Genomic DNA, 20,300 nt, shown 5'->3' on the forward strand with positions numbered 1-20,300 from the left:
TTTTCTTTTTAATCATTGAAGTGATATAGTCAACTGACAGTATGGAAGATGGTCTGAATAGGATTATTAGAAGGAATTTTATATCATACTTTACAAGGTCACTGAAGGATTTTTAACTAAGGTAGTAGACTTGAGATGGGTAGTCTTCACATTCACTGTTAAAAATATCTGGGAATTAGAGATAAGGAAAAATCTATATTTAACAATAAAATGGTAGTTTCAAAGTAAATTGAAAATAATTCAATTAACAAATTAAAGAAATAGGAAATAAGAAATATACTTTTGCAGATAGGTAATAAATTCAATTTTGTATGTGCTAAGCATTAGATTGACAGTGTTTTCAGTTTACCCAGGTGAATGTGCTAAAAGCAAGAATTATATATTTGGAATTCTGAAGACAAGTTTAATAAAGAATTGTGGTTCTAAATTTTTATATAACTCAAATAATTTGGTGGAATCTGTGGACCTTTACCTCAACAAGCATATACAGCCACACTTAAACACAAACAGTTGCATACCATCTCAGTAATATCTGACTATGTTTGAAATCATAAATGTATATCAGATTACCTAAGGAAATATTTGGAGTTAGAATGCATAAACCAAAATGGAATACTAATCAAATAAATCTGGGATAAACCTTGTGAGGTTGAAAGGGAACAAAGAAAGAAACACAAAGTTATAAAAGATAATAAATTGAATTAAGAGTAGAACTGAAGAAAAAATAGATGAGTTTTAAATAGTGGGACATTCATTATTGCCAAATGCTACTCTGCAATCCAACAAGGTGAGAATTTAAAATAGGGCATATAGTGTATCAGTTAAAAACTTATGAGTAATCCTACTTTAGACAAACTCATCTGACGTGGTAAGAGGAGAGAAGAGAATAATGGATTGAAGACTTAATTCTCATTCACAAAAGTGGTAGATAATAATTGAATCTATCTTTTCTTGATAGTTGGATAATGTTAATATACTGCATTATACTATTAATGTTATCCATTAGTATTGATTAGCTGTCAGTACAAATATTGACTAAACTCCAATACTCCTCTCCAGTAAAACTGCCTCATACACTTTTTTTTTTTAAATAAAAGTAAAAGCTAGTATATCAGGTGACCTCTCTTTGGCCAAAATTTAGTTGAAAATTACTCCACCAACTAAAGCTTAATTGTCTTTCTTGCTACTAAGTTTATTAAATTTGTCAGCTTTTGTTCAACAAATTACCTTATTACTTGAGTAACTCTTTGTGGATTTCTATACCTTGCAACTAAAAACAAAAAAATACATCAAAATTCTTGAGATCTGGAAGAGATACAGCATTTCTATGTTCATTGCAGCTTTTTTCACAATAGTCAAGATATGAGAGCAACCTAAATGCTCACTTACAAACAAGATAAATAAAATGTGTTATATGTATAAAATGGTACATTATTCAGCCTTAAAAAAGAAAAGTTTGCCATCTGCAGCAAGGTAGATTAATCTATGGGACATTATGATAAGTGAAATAAGCCAAAAACAGAAGGACAAATACTAACATAACATTTATGTGGAAATGTAATATAGTGAAACTCAGAGAAGTATGAGTAAAATGGTGATTACCAGGTGCTGAGATGAGGGGGAAATGCGGAAGTGGTTGTCAAAGTATACAAAGTTTCAGTTATGCAAGATGAATAAGTCATAGAGATACACTGTACTCTATAGTGTAATGATTCTAATTAATAAAACTATATTATATACTTAAAAATTTGGTGAGGGTGGATTTTGTTTTTTTATTATATAACACAAAAATAATATTAATAAATAAAAAGGATGAGAAAAAGCTTTTGGGGATAATGGACATCTTTACGGCATTGGCTGTAGTTATAGCTTTATAGGTGTATACTTATCTCCAAATGAAGTTGTATACATTATGTACAACTTTTTTATGTCAGCCTTACTTCAATAAAGTTGATTTTTAAACTGATACTTGATTCCGTTTTTAGAAGACTTTAACACTGAATAACTTGGTTGTGTCAGTGTTTTCTCATAACTACATTATTAAATCTAGATACACATCTAGTGTATCTGATCAAATTTAATGTGATATAACTGGGGAAAGCACACTGGATTTTGAAGCTCAGTATGAAGAAAAGCATAAAACATATCATTTTCATCCTTTCAAAGTAGATTACATTTTTAACTGATAATATTCTGTATACCTTGGATTGTGCTGTAAAATTTTTAAAAAGTAGTCTTGAAGTTTTATATTCACTTCCCCAGAAATTTCAACAAAGTGCTGGGTAAATATAAGAAAGAAACTAATAATTATATGGTTGTACACTTGATGATAAATGACCATCTACTGACTTGAAAATCCTCCATACTTATTTATAGGTAATCACACACTTCCATGGCTTTAGAGAATTTTGGTTAATCTTAACCCAGCTGTGGATTGGAGAGAAGCTTAATAGTTCTAGAGAATAAATGGCTTGTCTACTGTTCAACTCTTTATTCTTCACTACTCGCTTAACCACTACTTTTATTTCCATTCAAAGGAGGTTTGTAGTGTGGAAGTATGCCCCTTGCAATTGGACAAAATAGATTCCATGTGGCTAACTGAGGTGCTCAAAGTTAAAAAAAGGATCAGGAAGCCATGACTATGTGAGGGAGTCACATACTCCATGTTCTCAAAAAGATGTAAAAGTATCACAGGACCTTTCTTTACCCAATCAGGGTTCTACTATTTTAACCAATGAGAACTGAACAAATCTAAATTTTCGTTTGCATAAGGAACCTCATTAAGGAGGGAAGAACTTTCCCTATTTCCGGCAGACCCTCTGATTTTTGGAAATCACACTTTCACTTGTCCTGGAGGCTGTGCCTCCTCAACCTACAATTTTTGTTTTTCAATAGATAAGCAAGTGCTCCCTTTTTCTCCTGAAGATCTCCTGGTCTTTTGTTTACTTATTATTTTCTTTATTTCCTTTTTAAATTTATTTAAAATTCGGTTTCTTTTAGTTAGGGCAATTTTTTAAATTTATAAATAGATTACTTTTGTTCTGATTTCCCATCCCTTCCAACTCTTTTCTAGTTATTCCAAGAAGGTCTTTGTCAACTTCTCCCTTTTTTTCTCTTTTTATCCTTAGAAAACAATAAACATAAAAGAAAACTAATGATGAAAACATAAGAAAGAAAATGGAAGTCATATATCTGTAGCAAATTTAGTCCTAAAAAATTGTAAGATTTATTGCTGAGTGTGGGATTGCGCATGGTATGCAGAGGCGGGTGCGGGGAGGCTATGTGGGGAAGCCAGATAATGAGCTCTGTGATGACGCAGTTATCAGGCGTGGAGAGTGATGAATGCGTCCGTTTGACTGCCGGCAAGGCAACTGGCCTTACAAAAATGACATTAAACTGGATAGACTATGAAATTACTTAGAATTGACCACCTACTGTCCATAAACATACATCCATCTCTATTATTCTTGTCTAACAAAAAACTCTTTATTCTCAAAGACCACAATTCATGGTACTTTTTAAAAATTTTCATTAAAATGTTCTGTATCTCCTTTATTATCATCATATTGTTTTGACTGACATTGAAAACACACACATTTTAGATGTAACTTGGATTAAAATAGGTATTTGTTTGCTCTCCTCTGGAACATAATCAGTACCCATAATAGTGTTTCTGAGTAAGCTATTTGATTTTTTAATGTTACCTTTATCTAAATTGAAAACTTCTGTTGTTGTGTAACACTAAATAAGTTAAGAAATTGAAATAGAGTTTTAAAACAAACTTCAAAACAGGTCAATGAATAAAAGACACCTGGAATTATGTGAACACAACATTTCCATTAGTAGGTCTTTCTTTGGATAATCATCAGTTCGCTCATCAAAATTCACATTTACCAGCGGTGAGCAAGTTTCCCCCATGATTAGAAGCATCTAAATCTGAACGAAACTCATTGGCATAACTCTAAATTATATGCCTCTTTTTTAGCAGTTACTATGTAATTAGTGTGTCTTAATTTGAACATTAAAAAATGTATTGAGTTTTTCATGTAGCATTTGTAATTATAAGATCAATTTGTGTGGTTAGCTCATTTCACTGCTAAGATTTTTGTATCTGGAATATTTATATGCACTTTCAAAATTGCCATAGTAGAGAAGCCTTTGTTGGAGAATACTTCAACAAAAATAAATCATTTGTATTCCACATTGGCTTAATACTGAAACATGTAAAATGCAAAAACTTGTGAAAGGGACAATAATGCACTAGAATGAAACCATTGTATAGGCACTCATGTGTATATATGTACACCACACACACACACACACACATGGTCTTAGCAACACACACACACACACACACACACACACACGGTCTTAGCAGGTTAAAATGCCCTCTTTCCAAAGAATAAAGCCTATATTGGACCTTGATTTCTATTCTTCCCCAAACAGGCATTTTAATTTTAACCTGGTATGACTTTTTAAAATTCTTATTTTATGACTTCCCTAAACAATGTTCTGAAAATACTTCTATAATGTGTTTCTACATTGGTGGAAACATTTAGTCTCATAGTCAATGCAAGTTCCTATGCCAATGTAACTTTCAAAATGACACAAGGTTGATATTCTCCCAGAATCAGGCATAAACATGATTGACTTAGTATACTGTCATAATAGAACATGTTTATTCTTTGACTAAAGTTGATAAAGTGATTTTCCAATGAAAAAAATGAAAGTTTCAGAATGTCATTACTTGGAGTTGCAGAACATTAAAGAGCTATTTAAGTGCATACATCTGGAGTGCAGCACAATCTGCTGCAGGAAAGCATAATTAGATATTTAGTTTGGTGTGCAAAATTTTGCATGAATGACCCTGTTAATTTTTTCCCCCTTAAATCCAAACAAAAAATACCCCAAAGACTCATCTTAAAAATGCAGCTTCAGCAAAGTTGCTGTGCAGTGCTTTGGGGATTTTAAATGAAACATCAGGCTACTGGTTTTGGCAGCAAAGAAGACGTATACAAGAAAAAGAAAACAAAAAAGTTGAAAAAATGATTGATTTATCTGGAGAGTTTGAAACCAAAACAATAAGAAAAAAATAATTGAAACAATAAGATATGTAATATTTACCATGATAGACAGATTTTCAGAAATTAACAAAATTTAGAAAAAGAAGTGGACAATCTAGGGAAGGTGTTGAAAAACATATAGATTTAATCTGGTATCAATGGCATATATTTAAGTCATCAGCCAGTAGCTTTGTTTGCAGAATAGTTCTTGATCTTGGTCTCACTAACAGTTTTTGAGAAATCTTATCAATTGGTATACCTCCCAAAAAAAGCAGCCATTTAAAATGAATTGGTATTTCTTTCTAGGAGTGTCCCTGGCCCAGGTATCTGAATTAAAAAGGGAGAGACAGAAGGAGAAAAGGAGGTAGGAAGGAAGAAAGAAAGAGACTCATGGAGAGACTAAACCAGACAGAGAAGTTTTTCTCAAATGCCTACAACACAGCATAATGTCCCTCAGTGGCTATTCTGCCAGCTGAATAAGTAGAGCATATTTTCTGCAGTGAAAATGAAGAGTGAAGCAGAAATGCATAGAGAAAAAGATGGAAAATAATTGTGTTGATGGCAGTGGAATTTCTGGTTCCTGTTAGATTCTAATATGAGTTGTGTCCCTGCCTTCGGTTTGTTGAGACACACTGAAATGTTTTCGTTTTTAGCTAATTGAATTGGGCTTCTATTACTTTCAACCCCCAAATCCTTATTTTGTGAAATAAAACTAGGGGATAGAAAAAGATAATTGTAGAATAAATATTTGAAAAAGTAATTGAGGATTAAATAATATAATGAATAAGGCAACAACACATTAAAGAGTTCTAAGTAGTTATGGTTTAGATATGCTCATAAAAATATTTCATATTAAGAAATATTTTCTCTCTTCAGTTGGATACATTAAATATGTAAAAAAAATTTAAATATATATTTTATCTCTGAAAGAAAATTCAAGATAGAAAGTTTCTAGCTAAAGCAATAAGCTAGCACAATTAGGTATGACAATTCAAAGATGTTTTGAACGAATCATTTTTCATTTATCCATAATTTATCACAGATCACTCTTGTAAGTAGAGTCACTGTTGTAAATTATGCCCTGTGAAGAACTGGATTAGTGAGATTCAGCATTTTTCAATCCATTTTCTCATAATGACAACCATCCACTTCCAATTTCAATCTGTAAGTGCTATCCATATTTGTTTTATATAAATGGTCTGGCACAATTTCATGTTGCAATAAAATTCTTTATTTATAACTTCTCCCAAAGATCTTTTAGACTATGAATGCCACTTTGATTAATAAGACCTCAGGTTTCTGTTAAATGTGCCTGTTAATACTACATGGGAGTAGCACTAACGATGAATGTAAATGGCCCGGTGGTCAATACTTCTTCTTACAAATACCCCATGCCTCAAACAGAAGCATCCACTCAGTTCCAATACAGTTGTTAAATACTGAATGCTAGTGACTAGAAAACAATGAAAAGTTACACATGTAATTTTTAAAGAAAATAGACCTTGTTGTATAATGAAGGAAACAATACAGCAATGATTGTAATTTATCAGAGAAGCTATCAGAATAGCTCTTTTATTTTTTCTACATTTTTTAGCTTGGTTGAATATGTAAAAAGGAGGACATTGAATTTAATCTTTGTGCTTGCTTTAAACTCTGAGGAGAAAAAAGCAGTTTTAAATGCAAAATATTATTACTTCTATTATTTCTATAATTTAGGAGGAAAAGCACCAATCCACTCCTATATACCTGTTATTTCTCTTCTCTGTTAATATTCCTATTTCCTATTTAGTCTGTATTTATAAAATGTACCAAAATATTAACTGATTAGTACATAAATCTAATAAATATTATAGTACTTCCATTGTGATTTTTCAGTAATTAACATAAATTGATTATATGGCCTAGTATCCTAGCTTTATGATAAAAAGTTCATCTTTCTTAAAAATATGTTTTCAGATAGATTTTATACTAACCAATGTCACCAACACTGAATCAAATAAAATGTATGAATATGTTCCTTTTCTTTACTAGTTCTACCCCTTCCCATTTCTTCCTTTCCGGTAGTGTGAACATTTCTGAATATAAGGCCTACTTTCATCTTTTTTTTAATGCTTTCCTCAAATAATATATGTTATACCAAGTCTTCAGTATCTATTATTATCAGCATAAATGACATAGATTTATATCTATAGCATGTTCCCACCTTTATTTATTTAATGTAAAATTAGAGATATTTAATCTTGGGAATTACAAAATGAGTAATCACCTTATCACTAAAGTGTCATATTCTTTAACTCTTATTTTATGAGAGTGTAAATTATGATTAACCTATATAGTGTGACAAAAGAGAAGCAGAACCAAATGAAAATCTGTTTGTATTATATCACTCTTTTAAAATTTTGAATCGAAGTCTCATTAAATCAGACTCATATTTTTGTATATCAAATATTTAAAAGCAAAAACAGGAAGGTTAAATATATATTTTAAAAAATGCTTTAATTGTCACTACTTTAATTCATTTGGTATTTTATCTAAGATTTACATAACTATTATGTGCATTGGAAAATATTTGTCAACAAAGTGGGAAATTCTGATTAATTGATTAATCCAATTTCAACTTTCAAGTTTTATTATTAAAAAATACATTTTTTAAGGATACAGAAGCCATATTTAGTGATTTCTTTGATGGAATTGTGCACAGTGAAAACCTTCTGGGAAGGACTCATCACTCTAGATTTTATTAAAAACATTCATGATTCATGGGAGGTCAAAATATCAACATTAACAGAAGTTTGGAAGTTGATTCCAACCCTCCTGGATGTCTTTGAGGAACTCAAGACTTCAATGTAGAAATAACCAAATATATTGTGGAAATAGCAAGAGAAATAAAATAGAAGTGGAGCCTGATAGGTGACTGAATTGCTGCAATCTTTTAACAAAGTTTAATGAATAGTTACTTCATGGGTGAGCAAAGAAAGTGATTTCTTCAGATAAAATCTACTCCTAGTGAAGATGCTGTGAAGATTCTTGAAATAACAAAAGATTTAGAATATTCCATAAACCTATCTAATAAAGTAGGGGCAGAATTTGAGAGCATTAACTCCAATTTTGAAAGAAGTTCCACTGTGGGTAAAATGCTTTCAAACAGCATGGCATGACACAAGGAAATATTTCACCAAAGGAAGAGACAATAGATACTGCAAATTTAACTTTGGTCTTATTTTGCCATAGCTACCCCAACTTGCAGCAACTGCCTTCTTCATCAGTGAGCAGCCATCAACGTTGAGGAAACACCCTTCATCAGCAAAAAGATAACACTTTGTGTAGGGCTCAGTTGATTGTTAGTGTTTTTAGCAACAAAGTACTTTTAAATTAAGCCATTTTAGATATAATGCTATTGCACACACAATAGACTACAGTATAGTGTAAAGATAACTTTGATATTGATACCTACTGAAAAAAACAAAAAATTTGTGTGACTTTAATGTGAGTATCTGAAATTGAATCTGCAATATCTCTGAGATATATCTGTATTAGCAAATATAGTTCAGGAATATAGTCTAAACAAGTGAAGTTTATCCGAGAATGAGAATAACAGATTATTTGTACTAAATGTGTTAATGCACTTTACCTTCTTAATATAGAAAATAGGCAAATGCAATTCAGAGAAAATTCACCCTAAATAAAACAATGACAATAAAAATTATGGGAAAAAAGAGAGAGAGAAAGAGAATGGACCACTCTAGATGTCAAATAATTACATCTATAAATGACAAAATGCAATTTTTGCCTCAACTTGTTGATAATTGAAATCATTTCTAATTAGTGACATACAGGCTTTAATTATACAAGCATATACTTTATTTTAGACTTTTTAAGAGCAATTGTTAATATATAATTTTTATAAGTGAGTTTTTTTAATTTAGAAATTTTACTGCTAGAAATTTAGCCTATAGAAATCATTACTAGGATGCTCAAAGATTTAAAATAATATTCAAAATATTTTAAAACAATGCAATAAAAAATTGGTTAAATAAAATGTATTGCATACTTAATATTATTTAATAGTGTTGTTGAAGAATAATGCACTTTCAGATGTTGGGGTGTTCTTCATAAAAAAGAATAACATACTAATATTAAAATAGACTCAATAAAAGATAAAGTTAACTAATAAAGCAGTAAGCTCCCATATTTTAAGGCAAAGGGCTACATTTAAAAAACACACAAATACAGGGACAAAATAACATATATGTGCTTTATTCTCTGAAGAGAATGTATAAATTTCAATGCATTTTCAATGACAATTATAATCCCTAAAAGTTCAAAAGCATATAAAATAATAAACAAAATGATCTTGCAATTTAGAGGATACTGATTATTTTAAATTTCTTCTTCTTGGATATTATGTTATATTCTTTATGTTATAACTGAGCGATTTGTATGGAAAGTGCCACACTCTGAAATCTGATTGTGAGTCTTTTATTGCTGTGACTGAGAGTCAGCTCATGATCAAAATCTCTTGGCCCTGAAGAAGGGGTGTGATTTCCTTTTATATGTTGCTCAGGGTAAGGGGGGCAAAGCAGAATGAGCAAGTTAGGGCAGGAGGCTGGTAACTAGGAGGCAGGAGTCTTCCATAATTGTTGATTAACTAAGGAGGATATACCAGTGGTTTCCATGATTGCTGGTTACCGTGGAGAGCATTTGGGTACTGTCCGTATGGTCAATCAAGGGGATATTCATAATAGCCAGTGGGCTTGTCAAGCAGGGGATGGTTACAATGGTTATATGTTTCTGTGGTTGTAAGCACAACATGATCCAGCACCATGTGACCCAGGTATGCATTCAAGGGAAGAATGGTGGTGGCAGGTGGGGTGGGGGAGCCAAAATGGAGTCAGTCAGGCTTACTTCTAAGATGAAGGTAGTTTGGTTCACCTCATTTATATAAAATTTTTAATACTGTAATTATTAAAACATGCCACAAATGACAATTAATACTCATTGACACCAAAATATCATGAAGGTGAACTTTAGGCTAATGTTGGAGATTGTTCTTTAGTGCATAATCTTCTTTGTATTCACAAATAACTTTTTTGAAGTGATTTAAAAATTTGTTAAAACACATTTAGTGCCCTTTTTCTTATGAATTTCCTTGAGAATACTCTTGATTCTTCTTTGATAATAATTTAGATAAATTAATGATACATGATAGAGTATACCTTGTTTTTGCTCAAGATAAGAAAGCAATATGAGCCTGACCCTGAGTGAAAGATCAGGAAATAAAGTTGGATGGAAACATCCTAGACTGCAATGTAGTCCAAGGAAGATTCAGCAAAGCCATTCAAAACTCTTCAACCTAAAACTGTCTGACAGAGAAGTTTATGTGTGCTCGGAACAGATCTTCCTTAGCATCCTTGAACTCAGTCTTTTGCCACGAGCAGCCCATGGATGTTGTGGGGTTGTAAAAATGAGATAAGGATTTCAAAGTGCAGCAGCTGGGCCTTTTCTCAATAGAATTATCAAGATTGATACAATTAGTATATCTTAATACTTACTTTAAAGTTATCAATATTACTTATAATATTAATAAATTATTTTATACATTATTTTAAATTTCTATTTCTATTTTTATTTTATATAATTATTTTGTTTTATGCATTTGTTTACATATATACATTCTTTATATATAAAATTATATTTAAAAATGTATATATGAATGTGTGTGTATGTGTATATATATGTATGTATATACACATTATTATTTTAAGAGACACAGTCTTGATCTGTTGCCCAGGCTGGAGTTCAGTGGCTCAATCATAGCTCGCTGCAACCTTGAACTTTTGAGCTCAAGTAATCCTCCTGTTTCAGCTTCCCAAGTAGCTAGGACCACAGGTATGCAATTTTTTTTTTTTAACTTTAATATTTTTAGAGACAGGTCTTGTTATGTTGCCAAATTTATTCTCATTTGCCAAAGAGTGTAGGGACTCTTCAATGTCTTACCTTTGTTGATGGCTATAAAGATTTAAGGATTTGAGTTAAGCTTTTTTAGGGTTGATTTGTGATAGGCAAAGCCACTCCACAGTGCTGCTTGTCCTATTGCTGCCCCAGTTCTTGTCAGAATTAATCATATTGCTCATTGACTTCTAGTATTCCTGAGTCTTATGTGAATATAGACTATGACCCCTGGAGGGGCAAGCGTGGCTAATGTACATTCACCTCTGTTCCAAGTTTTTTATATATAAGAAAAAGCCACTCCTAAAGGAACAGGTGACTTTCTGAGTAATCATGGCCACAAACAAAAATAAGGCCAGGTGGCATGCTGAGTAGTCATGGCCACAAACAAATAGAGGCCCTGTGTGTCATGATATCTATTCCTTGCCACCAAGTTGGGTCTATAGAAAGATTCTTTCCCTGTTCCAACTGGGACAGCTGAACATTTGTTTTCCAGAAAGGGGTGATACACCCACTCTCCAGCCTTCCCAGGTTGGGTAGTGTTCTGTGTGTGTGTGTCTGTTTTTTTTTTTTTTTTTCTGAATGTTCTTATCTGGAAGAAGGCACCATATATGGTCTCCTTGCCTTGGGAACTTGGCAACTAGAGTTGGATGAGAGTGTCACAGGGAAACTTCCATTTTTATATCATTAAAACAGAGTAGGTATAAAAGATAAAATGATTAGTGTACTGGAGATATAGAGAACCAGTTTCCTAGGTCCAGGTAATAGTGGTGGTGGGGTTCAGGAAGAGTGTGTTAAGTCGGGGGAAATTCCATCTAACAACTAGGGGTCTGGGTACTTTGGAATCACTATGGTTAATTAGGAGGTCTGGGGATTGGGACTTTTTATCCTGGGGATGTTGATAACAAATCTAGCAACCATAAAGATTATTCCCTGATGCCATAATTTTAACGATATTTACTATAGAGTTTTGTTCTCACCCACACTAGATCAGGGTAATTGGGGTAGCAAATAGTATTAATAGTGGTAGCATAGTATCTATTTAGGTGTTAGAGTGGCCTCTTCCCCCAACAAAGACAAAAGGGATGATTCCCAGGAGGAGGCAATAGGCTAAAATGATAGAAAATAAGCATTATACTAAGGAAGAAGAGGAAAATTAATGCTTCTTTTCCCACCCACAGAAACATGTTACCACTTCTTGCTGAGTGTTGGTTCTCTCAGCATTTAATTTTTTGGGGGTTAATTTTCTACCTGTGAGGTAGCAGAGGTCTTTCACAGGTTTACAGATATAGGTCACAGTGTCCTCCCTTTGTGACTACGACTCATAAGAAACAGTTTTAATACCTGATAGGCACGCCTCACAGAAACTGCCAAAAAGCTAAAGGAGTGAGTTACATGAATCTGAGAAGCTTTCAAAAGAAATAGATTACAGGATTACTGAAAAGCAAAATTTCTGGTAATTTAGCAAATTGATACCGTAAGAAAATTTGGTATCAAAATGTAGACCATTCTTTAGAAATGCTATTATAAATAATTTCCTTTTAATTACAGCTAATTTGATTACACACCAAATTCTTTTCATAAATTCCTCTTTATGAACCTTTTCATGGTCAATGGAGATCATCTACAACATGTTTGGACTTTACGACTTGTCCGTACTACCTCTTTCTTAAATAACTAGTCATTATACACTAGGAAAAGAATTCACTTTACAAGATCCTTTTTAAACAAAATTACTCTTTTTTTGTATCCCTCCCTCTTATTTATACTTACTAGTTTCCTCATTTTTGATCCCCCTTTTTAATAATTTCTGAATTAAAACAATTTTTTTCCAATAAATAATATATTCTTTGGCACATTTCATATGAATCTAGGAAGCAAGAAATCCTGAACTGCTTGTCAGATGTTGATATTACATAGATGAATATTATTTTATAAATTTAGGATCTTTAACTATACAAAATGCTCACTATTCAAGCATCTATTCTATTCCCATGTATTTAAATTTTTCACTTTTAACAGATTTCTCTAGACCACCTACAAGAATCAGGATTCCATGCAGAGATAGTTGCCATTTAAAGGCATCTTAAGCATTTTAATGCCTATGAACATCAGTGACTTACCTAGGTAAAAAGAATAAACATTAGAAGACACTACATTCTCTTCAAACTAACAAGTTTATACTTTCTTGTTTAACTTATGAGCACTATTTTATTTATAAGTCAATTTGAGGACAGGCACAGTGTCTCATGCCTATAATCCCAGGGCTTTGAGTGGCCAAGGTGGGTGGATCACTTGAAGTTAGGAGTTCAAGAGCAAACTGGCCAACATGGTGAAAACCCATCTCTACTAAAAATACAAAAAAATTAGCCCGGTATGACGGCACACACCTGTAGTTGCAACTACTTGGGAGTCTGAGGCAGGAAGCTCCCTTAAACCCAGAAGGTGGAGGTTGCAGTGCGCTCAGATTATGCCACTGCACTCCAGCCTGGGCAACAGAGCAAGACTATCTCTAAAACAAGCAGACAACAAAAGTCAATTCGATAGCATGCTAGACATAAGACTTATTGAAATACATGCATTTATAGCTAAACACATCAGATAAAATGACCTATACAAGACAATGGGATTCAAGTTATTTACAAAATTGGGACCCATCTACCTGGCCAAATTTCGTTTGTCCCAAATGAAAGAGAGGAAGAGACAGGAAAGGGGATCCCATGGCTTCAAATAAGGAGGGGAAGGGACAAACTGTATTGCTCAAAGAAAGACCCTGGAGATCTTAAGCCACCGGAGAGCTCACTTAACAGCAGAGAAACTGAAGAACAATGTTCAGGCAAGCACTTGTCACCACTGTGGAAAGCTGTCCATTAGGTTCTAGGGTCTGTGATCCCCAGTAAACATACTTGAGCAAGGTAGCTCTTTGGGGCTAGTGGAAGAAGGTAAGCTCAAGAATTTGTGCAGAGCTTTTTCTCTCTGTCTCAACAGGGACAGTTAGGACATTCTCATAGCCATTAGCCCTTTTGCTTATAGTAAGCATGCTGCTGATCCTGGCCCAGGGGTTGGCAAGTTTGGAACTCTTGTCTGGGTATTCTAGACACTAATCTTGTGACACTTTCTCAGGATGGATAGCCCTAAGAGTACGGGGGGCTTAAATCACTTGCTAATAATTGTATTTTTTGGCCCTTTTTATTTTCTAAACACCTCTGTTGTCCTATCTTTATTGTTATAAACTTTAAAGGCCATGTTTAAGAGTTGGCTCATTGGAGTCTGAGGTCCCATTGCTCATTTTTGTTGCTTCCTCCTAATGTCAGGAGCAGATTGAGTGATAAAACGTATACTAAAAAGAGCTTGCCCGTTGGGGGTCGGGGTCTACATTAGCATATTTTCCGAGGGTCTGAACCAAATGCCTCTGAAACAGAGTGGGATTTTCATCTTTTACCTTGTTATTTATCTAAGATTGTCATAATTGACTGGATTAACCACATACTTTTTCCTCTGCCTTTTTCCCACAACACAGCAAGCAGATGACAATACTTGTAAGACATAACAAGTTAAATAAAAGAACATGGTCCACTTAACAAACTCATCTATAAACTTATCTGGATTCTCTGAAAACTGACCAAATTTGTCTTTGTATAAAGTTATGAACTTTTTATAGAAAATGACATATGTATTCTAAGTGTTCCCTCATTTCCATCAGCTACCTCCCACAATGGACACAGGTTTGATTTTAGGAGCTGATATGGGGCCCCACCTCTGGTGGTTCTGGATGGGCCTATGTTTTTGGGTAGAGGCTGGGGTTAATAAAATAAAGGGGGCTCCCTACTGACCTTGGGATAGAATCCTTCATTAGAGAAGCAGTGTGACCCCGTTCAGGATTGGGGGACTAAGGAAACTCCAGGGAGGGTATAGGTCTTTTAGGTGGAGCAGCTAGGAGGGGATCCCTTATGTGTGGCTTCCTGGTGCCTGGAAATAACATGAAGCAGCATAAGAGCCATATATTTTTATTAAGAAAAGTGCTGGAGAAGAAGTATAAATGAAGTGACAATAAGAAAATAAAATGCTGTTACGGAAAATGAAAACTTAAGAGCAGAAAACAAGCAAAGGCAAGATCAAGATTCCCTTAGGATGGTCTTCCAACTCAGATTTCTAGAAGGAGTATGAGTCCTGAAAGCCTTAGATCATCTGGCAGGGTCGCCAACAATAACGAATACCAAAAACGCAGAGGACCTGAGTGTCAGCTAACAAGAATCCACATTCCAAATGCCAGAAACTCCAGAATACCTAGGGGCTGACTAATTGCTGAAAATGCTGGAGCATTTGGAGGATGGTGAACAGTGAACTCCAAAGACCTCATTGGGCCACAGAACAATGTGACTATGGCATCCCAGAGTTAATACAATGGGGGATCTCACACAACCAACTAGCCTGCCTTAAACAATTTCTCAGGGAATCAGGGCAAAACAAAATACTGCAAATAAAGCATACATTTTAGGACAGAAAATAAAGTGATTGGCAGAATAATAAAATGGAGTCAGAATAAAAAGGGTGAAGGGGTAAAGGAGTGATAAGGATGTGTTTGTGGTTACTCAAACAATGGGGAAATTTTTTCACTGACTGCTTAGCCAAAGGCTTTTATTCTCTAGCTGACCCTATACTATGAGAGAGACAGAGGGGATACTCACCCATCTACTGGAGGCAAAATGGCACTGACTGATCTTCCATGTGGATGAGACTTGAGTAATATTTCTTCTGATTCCCTCAGCTTGGTTGGGTACAGCAGCCATGGTGGGAAGGGTTAGCACAGAGAATGATAGTCCACTGGCTTTCTGGTCAGAATGACAGGTCCCACATGAGGCAGTGGCATTTGGCTGCTTGCCCATTCTATCGGCTCTTCTGTCCACCAGGAAAAATGATGGCTTTATTTTTAATAATGATGGGGTCTTGCTATGTTGCCCAGGCTGATATGAAACTCCAGGGCTCAAGCAATCCTCCCATCTTGGTCTCTCACAGTGTTGAAATTAGAGATATGAGCCACCGTGCCTAACCAAAAATTGCTCTTAAAAGAAACTTTGGCTAGTCTTACAACTCTGCAATGTTAGCAGCTCTTTACATCCTCAGTGTTATAGCTATGCAGCTTTGATTGCCTTCTTGCTGTCTCTTTCCATTTGCTGCCTCTCACTTTCTTTCCAATTGCTGCTTCTACATTGTCTTTGTTCCTTCATCAGTGATATGGTTTGGCTCTGTCCCCACCCAAATCCCACCTTGAATTTTAATAATCCCCACATGTCAAGGGCCAGGGGGAGATAAATGAATAATGAAGGCAGTTTTCCCCACACTGTTCTCATGGTAGTGAATAAGTCTTATGAGAACTGATGGTTTTACAAATGGGAGTAACTGTGCACAAGGTCTCTTGCCTGCCACCATGTGAGTCATGGTTTTCTCCTCCTTCACCTTCTGCCATGATTGTGAGGCCTCAGCAGCCATGTGGAACTATGAGTTCATTAAACTTCATTTTCCTTATGACAGTCTCAGTTATGTCTATTAGCAGTGTGAGAATGGACTAATATCATAAATTAGTACCAGGAGTTGGGTGCCAGTGTAAAGATACCCAAAAATATGGAAGTGACTTTGGAGCTGGGTAACATGCAGAGGTTAGAACAGCTTGGAGAACTTAGAAGAGTTCAGGAAAATGTGGGAAAGTTTGGAGCTTCCTAGAGACTTATTGAATGGTTTTGACCCAAATGCTGATAATAATATGGACGATGAAATCCAAGGTGAAGTGGCCTCAAATGGAGATGATAAACTTATTTGGAATTGGAGCAAAGGTGATTATTGCTACACTTTAACAAACAGACTGGCAGCATTTGGCCCATGCCCTAGAGGTTTGTGTAACTTTGAACTTGAGAGAGATGACTTAGGGTACCTGGTGTAAGAAATTTCTAAGAAGCAAAGTATTCAAGAGGAAGGAGAACATGAAGGTTTGAAAAATTTGCAGACTGCCAATGCAATAGAAAACAAAACTCCATTTTCTGGGAAAAAATATAAGCTGACTGCAGAAATAGGCATGAATGATGAGGTGCCAAATGTTAATTGTTGAGACAATGGTGGAAAAGCCTCCAGAGCATATAAGAGGTCTTCATGACAGCCTCTCCTATAATAAACCAGAAGACCTAGTAGAAAAAAATGGTTCCATGAGCAGGGCCCAGGGCCTTGCTGCATTGTGCAGTCTCAGAAGTAGGTGCCCTATATCCCAGTCATGGCTAAAAGGGGCCATCATAGAGCTCAGGCCATTGCTTCAGAGGGTGCAAGCCTCAAGCCTTGGCAGCTTCCACGTGGTGTTGAGCTTGTAGGTGCACAGAAGTCAATAATTGAGGTTTGGGAACCTCGGCCTAGATTTCAGAAGATATATAAAAATGCCTGGATTTCTAGGCAGAAATTTGCTGCAGTTGGAGAGTCCTCATGGGGAACCTCTGCAAGGGCAATGAAGAAGGGAAATGTGGGGTCATAGCCCCCACTCAGAGTCTCTACTGGGGTACTGCCTGGTGGAGCTGTGAGAAGAGGGCCACTGTACTCCAGACCCCAGAATGGTAGATCCATCAGCAGCTTGCACTGTGAACCTGGAAAAGCCGCAGACACTCAACATCAGCTCCTGAAAGCAACTGGGAGAGGAGCAGTACCCTGCAAAGCCACAGAGCAGAACTGCTCAAGCTTGTGGGAGCCCACCTCTTGCAGCAACATGCCTCGGATATGAGATATGGATTCAAAGGAGATCATTTTGGAGCTTTCAAATTTGACTGCCTGTTGGATTTCAGACTTGCTTGGGGGCCGTACCCCCTTTTTTGGGCCAATTTATCTTATTTGGAACTGGAGAAATGCCTGCACCCCCTAGGAACTAAGTAACTTACTTTTGATTTTACAGGCTCATAGGTAGAAGGGTCTTATCTTGTCTCACATGCAGCTTTGGACTGTGGACTTTTGAGTTAATGCTAAAATGAGTTAAGACTTTGATGGACTTTGAAGAAGTCATTATTAGTTTTGACATATGAAAACATGAGATTTAGGAGAGGCCAGGGCTTGAAAGATATGGTTTAGCTGTGTCTCCACCCAAATGTCATATTGAATTGTAATAATCCCCATGTGTCAAGGCTGGGGCCAGGTGGATATAATTGAATTATGGGAGCAGTTTCTCCAATACTATTCTCATGGTAGTGAATATGTCTCACAAGATCTGCCAGTTTTATATATAGAAATTTCCCTGTACAAACGCTCTTGTCTGCCACCATGTAAGACCTGCGTTTATCTTCCTTCTCCTTCTGCAATAATTGTGAGGCTTCCCCATCCATGTGGAACTGTGAGTCCATTAAACCTCTTTTTCTTGATAAATTACCCAGTCTCAGGTATGTTTTTATTAGCAGCCTGACAACAGACTAATACAATCTCACCAGATGATACAGGGCAAGAGAGCCTCAAATTGGGGCTTAGGTCAGGCTGCTGCTAAAGATACCCAAGACTGGGAAATTTACAAAAGAAAAAGGTTTACTTAAAGTTCCTTGTGGCTGAGGAATCTTAACAATCATGGTGGGAGGCAAGAAGGAGCAAGTCACATCGTACGTGGATGGCAACAGGCAAAAAAAGTAAAAGCTTGTGTGGAGAAACTACTGTCTTTAAAACCATCAGATTTTGTGATACTCAATTGCTATCATGAGGAAAGCATGGGAAAGACCTACCCCCATGATTTAGTCATCTGCCACCAGATCCCCCCACAAACATATGGGAATTATGACAGCTACAAGATGAGATTTGAATGGGCACTCAGAGCCAAACCATATTCCCCAAGAGATAATTCAAAGGTAAATTTACGTGTTAGATGGCAACTTTTATTGAAGAGGCAGTGTTCAGCAGCATCAGAGGTACTGCACCTTGCGGAGCAGGGCTACCCTGTAGGCAGTGTGCCCAGATTAGCAGCTCAGAGATAGTTCTGCAGTCATATTTATACCAACTCTTAATTTTTTGCAAATTAATGGGCTGATGACACAGAACTTTCTATGAAAACGGTGATAATATCTGGGTCATTGGGTCGTTGCCATGGAAAGGGATGGTAAATTCTGGGTATTATGGCAATGCGAAACTGAAGTGGCACACTGGTGGGTGTGTATTATAAAGGTGCTTTTGCCTCTTTCCTGTTCTAGCTAGACTTCAATTTGGTCTGGTGTCCCACCTCCTACCTTAATTGTACTTGTAATTTTTTCTAGTTTTGGTTTTATAATGTTTTGTCAGTATTGTGAAAGCAACACTAAATATTGAACAATCTTTATTTCACTAGATTTTATTGTATTTTAATCTTAGCTACTGATTTACAGTTTTTATTTTATTGATTTATATTCTTACTTTCTCCTTTCTCATGTTTTTAATTTTACTCTTCTCTTTCCTAATTTCTTAAGATGTTTTAATGCTTGTTTTCTGATACATTGAAAGCTATTTCTTTTCAAATATTAATAAACACAGGATATTTATGTGATCACTGTACGTGTACATGTTCACAGGCTGAAGTAATTACATAAAAATGCATCTATTTAAATTTTGGGGAATGTGTCTTAGTCTTTTAAATAGATTCAAAATACAGCATAACTTATTGAAGGCTTTTATGTATCTCTTACTGACCTCCTCTCAACCTGTAGCCAGCAAATCAAGGAAGGTGTACAACTTTTATGATACTTGGGTCAGGATAGTTTTTCATCATTGATGCAATGGTAAGATGAGTCTCTCCAGAGTGTTATGCTTAGGATAATTATATACTCATAACTATCAACATTGTGGTTATGATACAATTATTATAAGTATAATATGTGCAGAATTTTTAGAATGGTCAATATATGCAAACAAGCTGAAGTGTTCGGACTATTTCATATTTGCATAGTATTCAGATATGTTTTGGCATAGAAATCATGAAAATTTAAAAACTGCCCAAGCCGGAAAAAAAATATTCAGTTAATGAATTTCAGTGTTCACATTTGGGACTTGGTCTACACAACATTGTCGTAGAACCAAAACACATTCTTTTTGTAATCTGACCATCTTATTTAGGTAGTAAAAATGAATGTCTTTAAAAGTAAGAATTCATTAATTCAGCTGGTAGAAATGCTACTGGTTCAAAAACAACTAAGAAACATTTTATTTTTATTGTAATTTTTTCCTTAAAAAAAAGAATTTGCCCTTAACAATTTCCTTCTCATCATGGGCTTCTAGTAGTCAAAGCAACTACAGCATGTAGTTGCCAGTATA

The sequence above is a fragment of the Callithrix jacchus genome, chromosome 2, assembly GCF_049354715.1.
Source record: "Callithrix jacchus isolate 240 chromosome 2, calJac240_pri, whole genome shotgun sequence".
Lineage (NCBI taxonomy): Eukaryota > Metazoa > Chordata > Mammalia > Primates > Cebidae > Callithrix > Callithrix jacchus.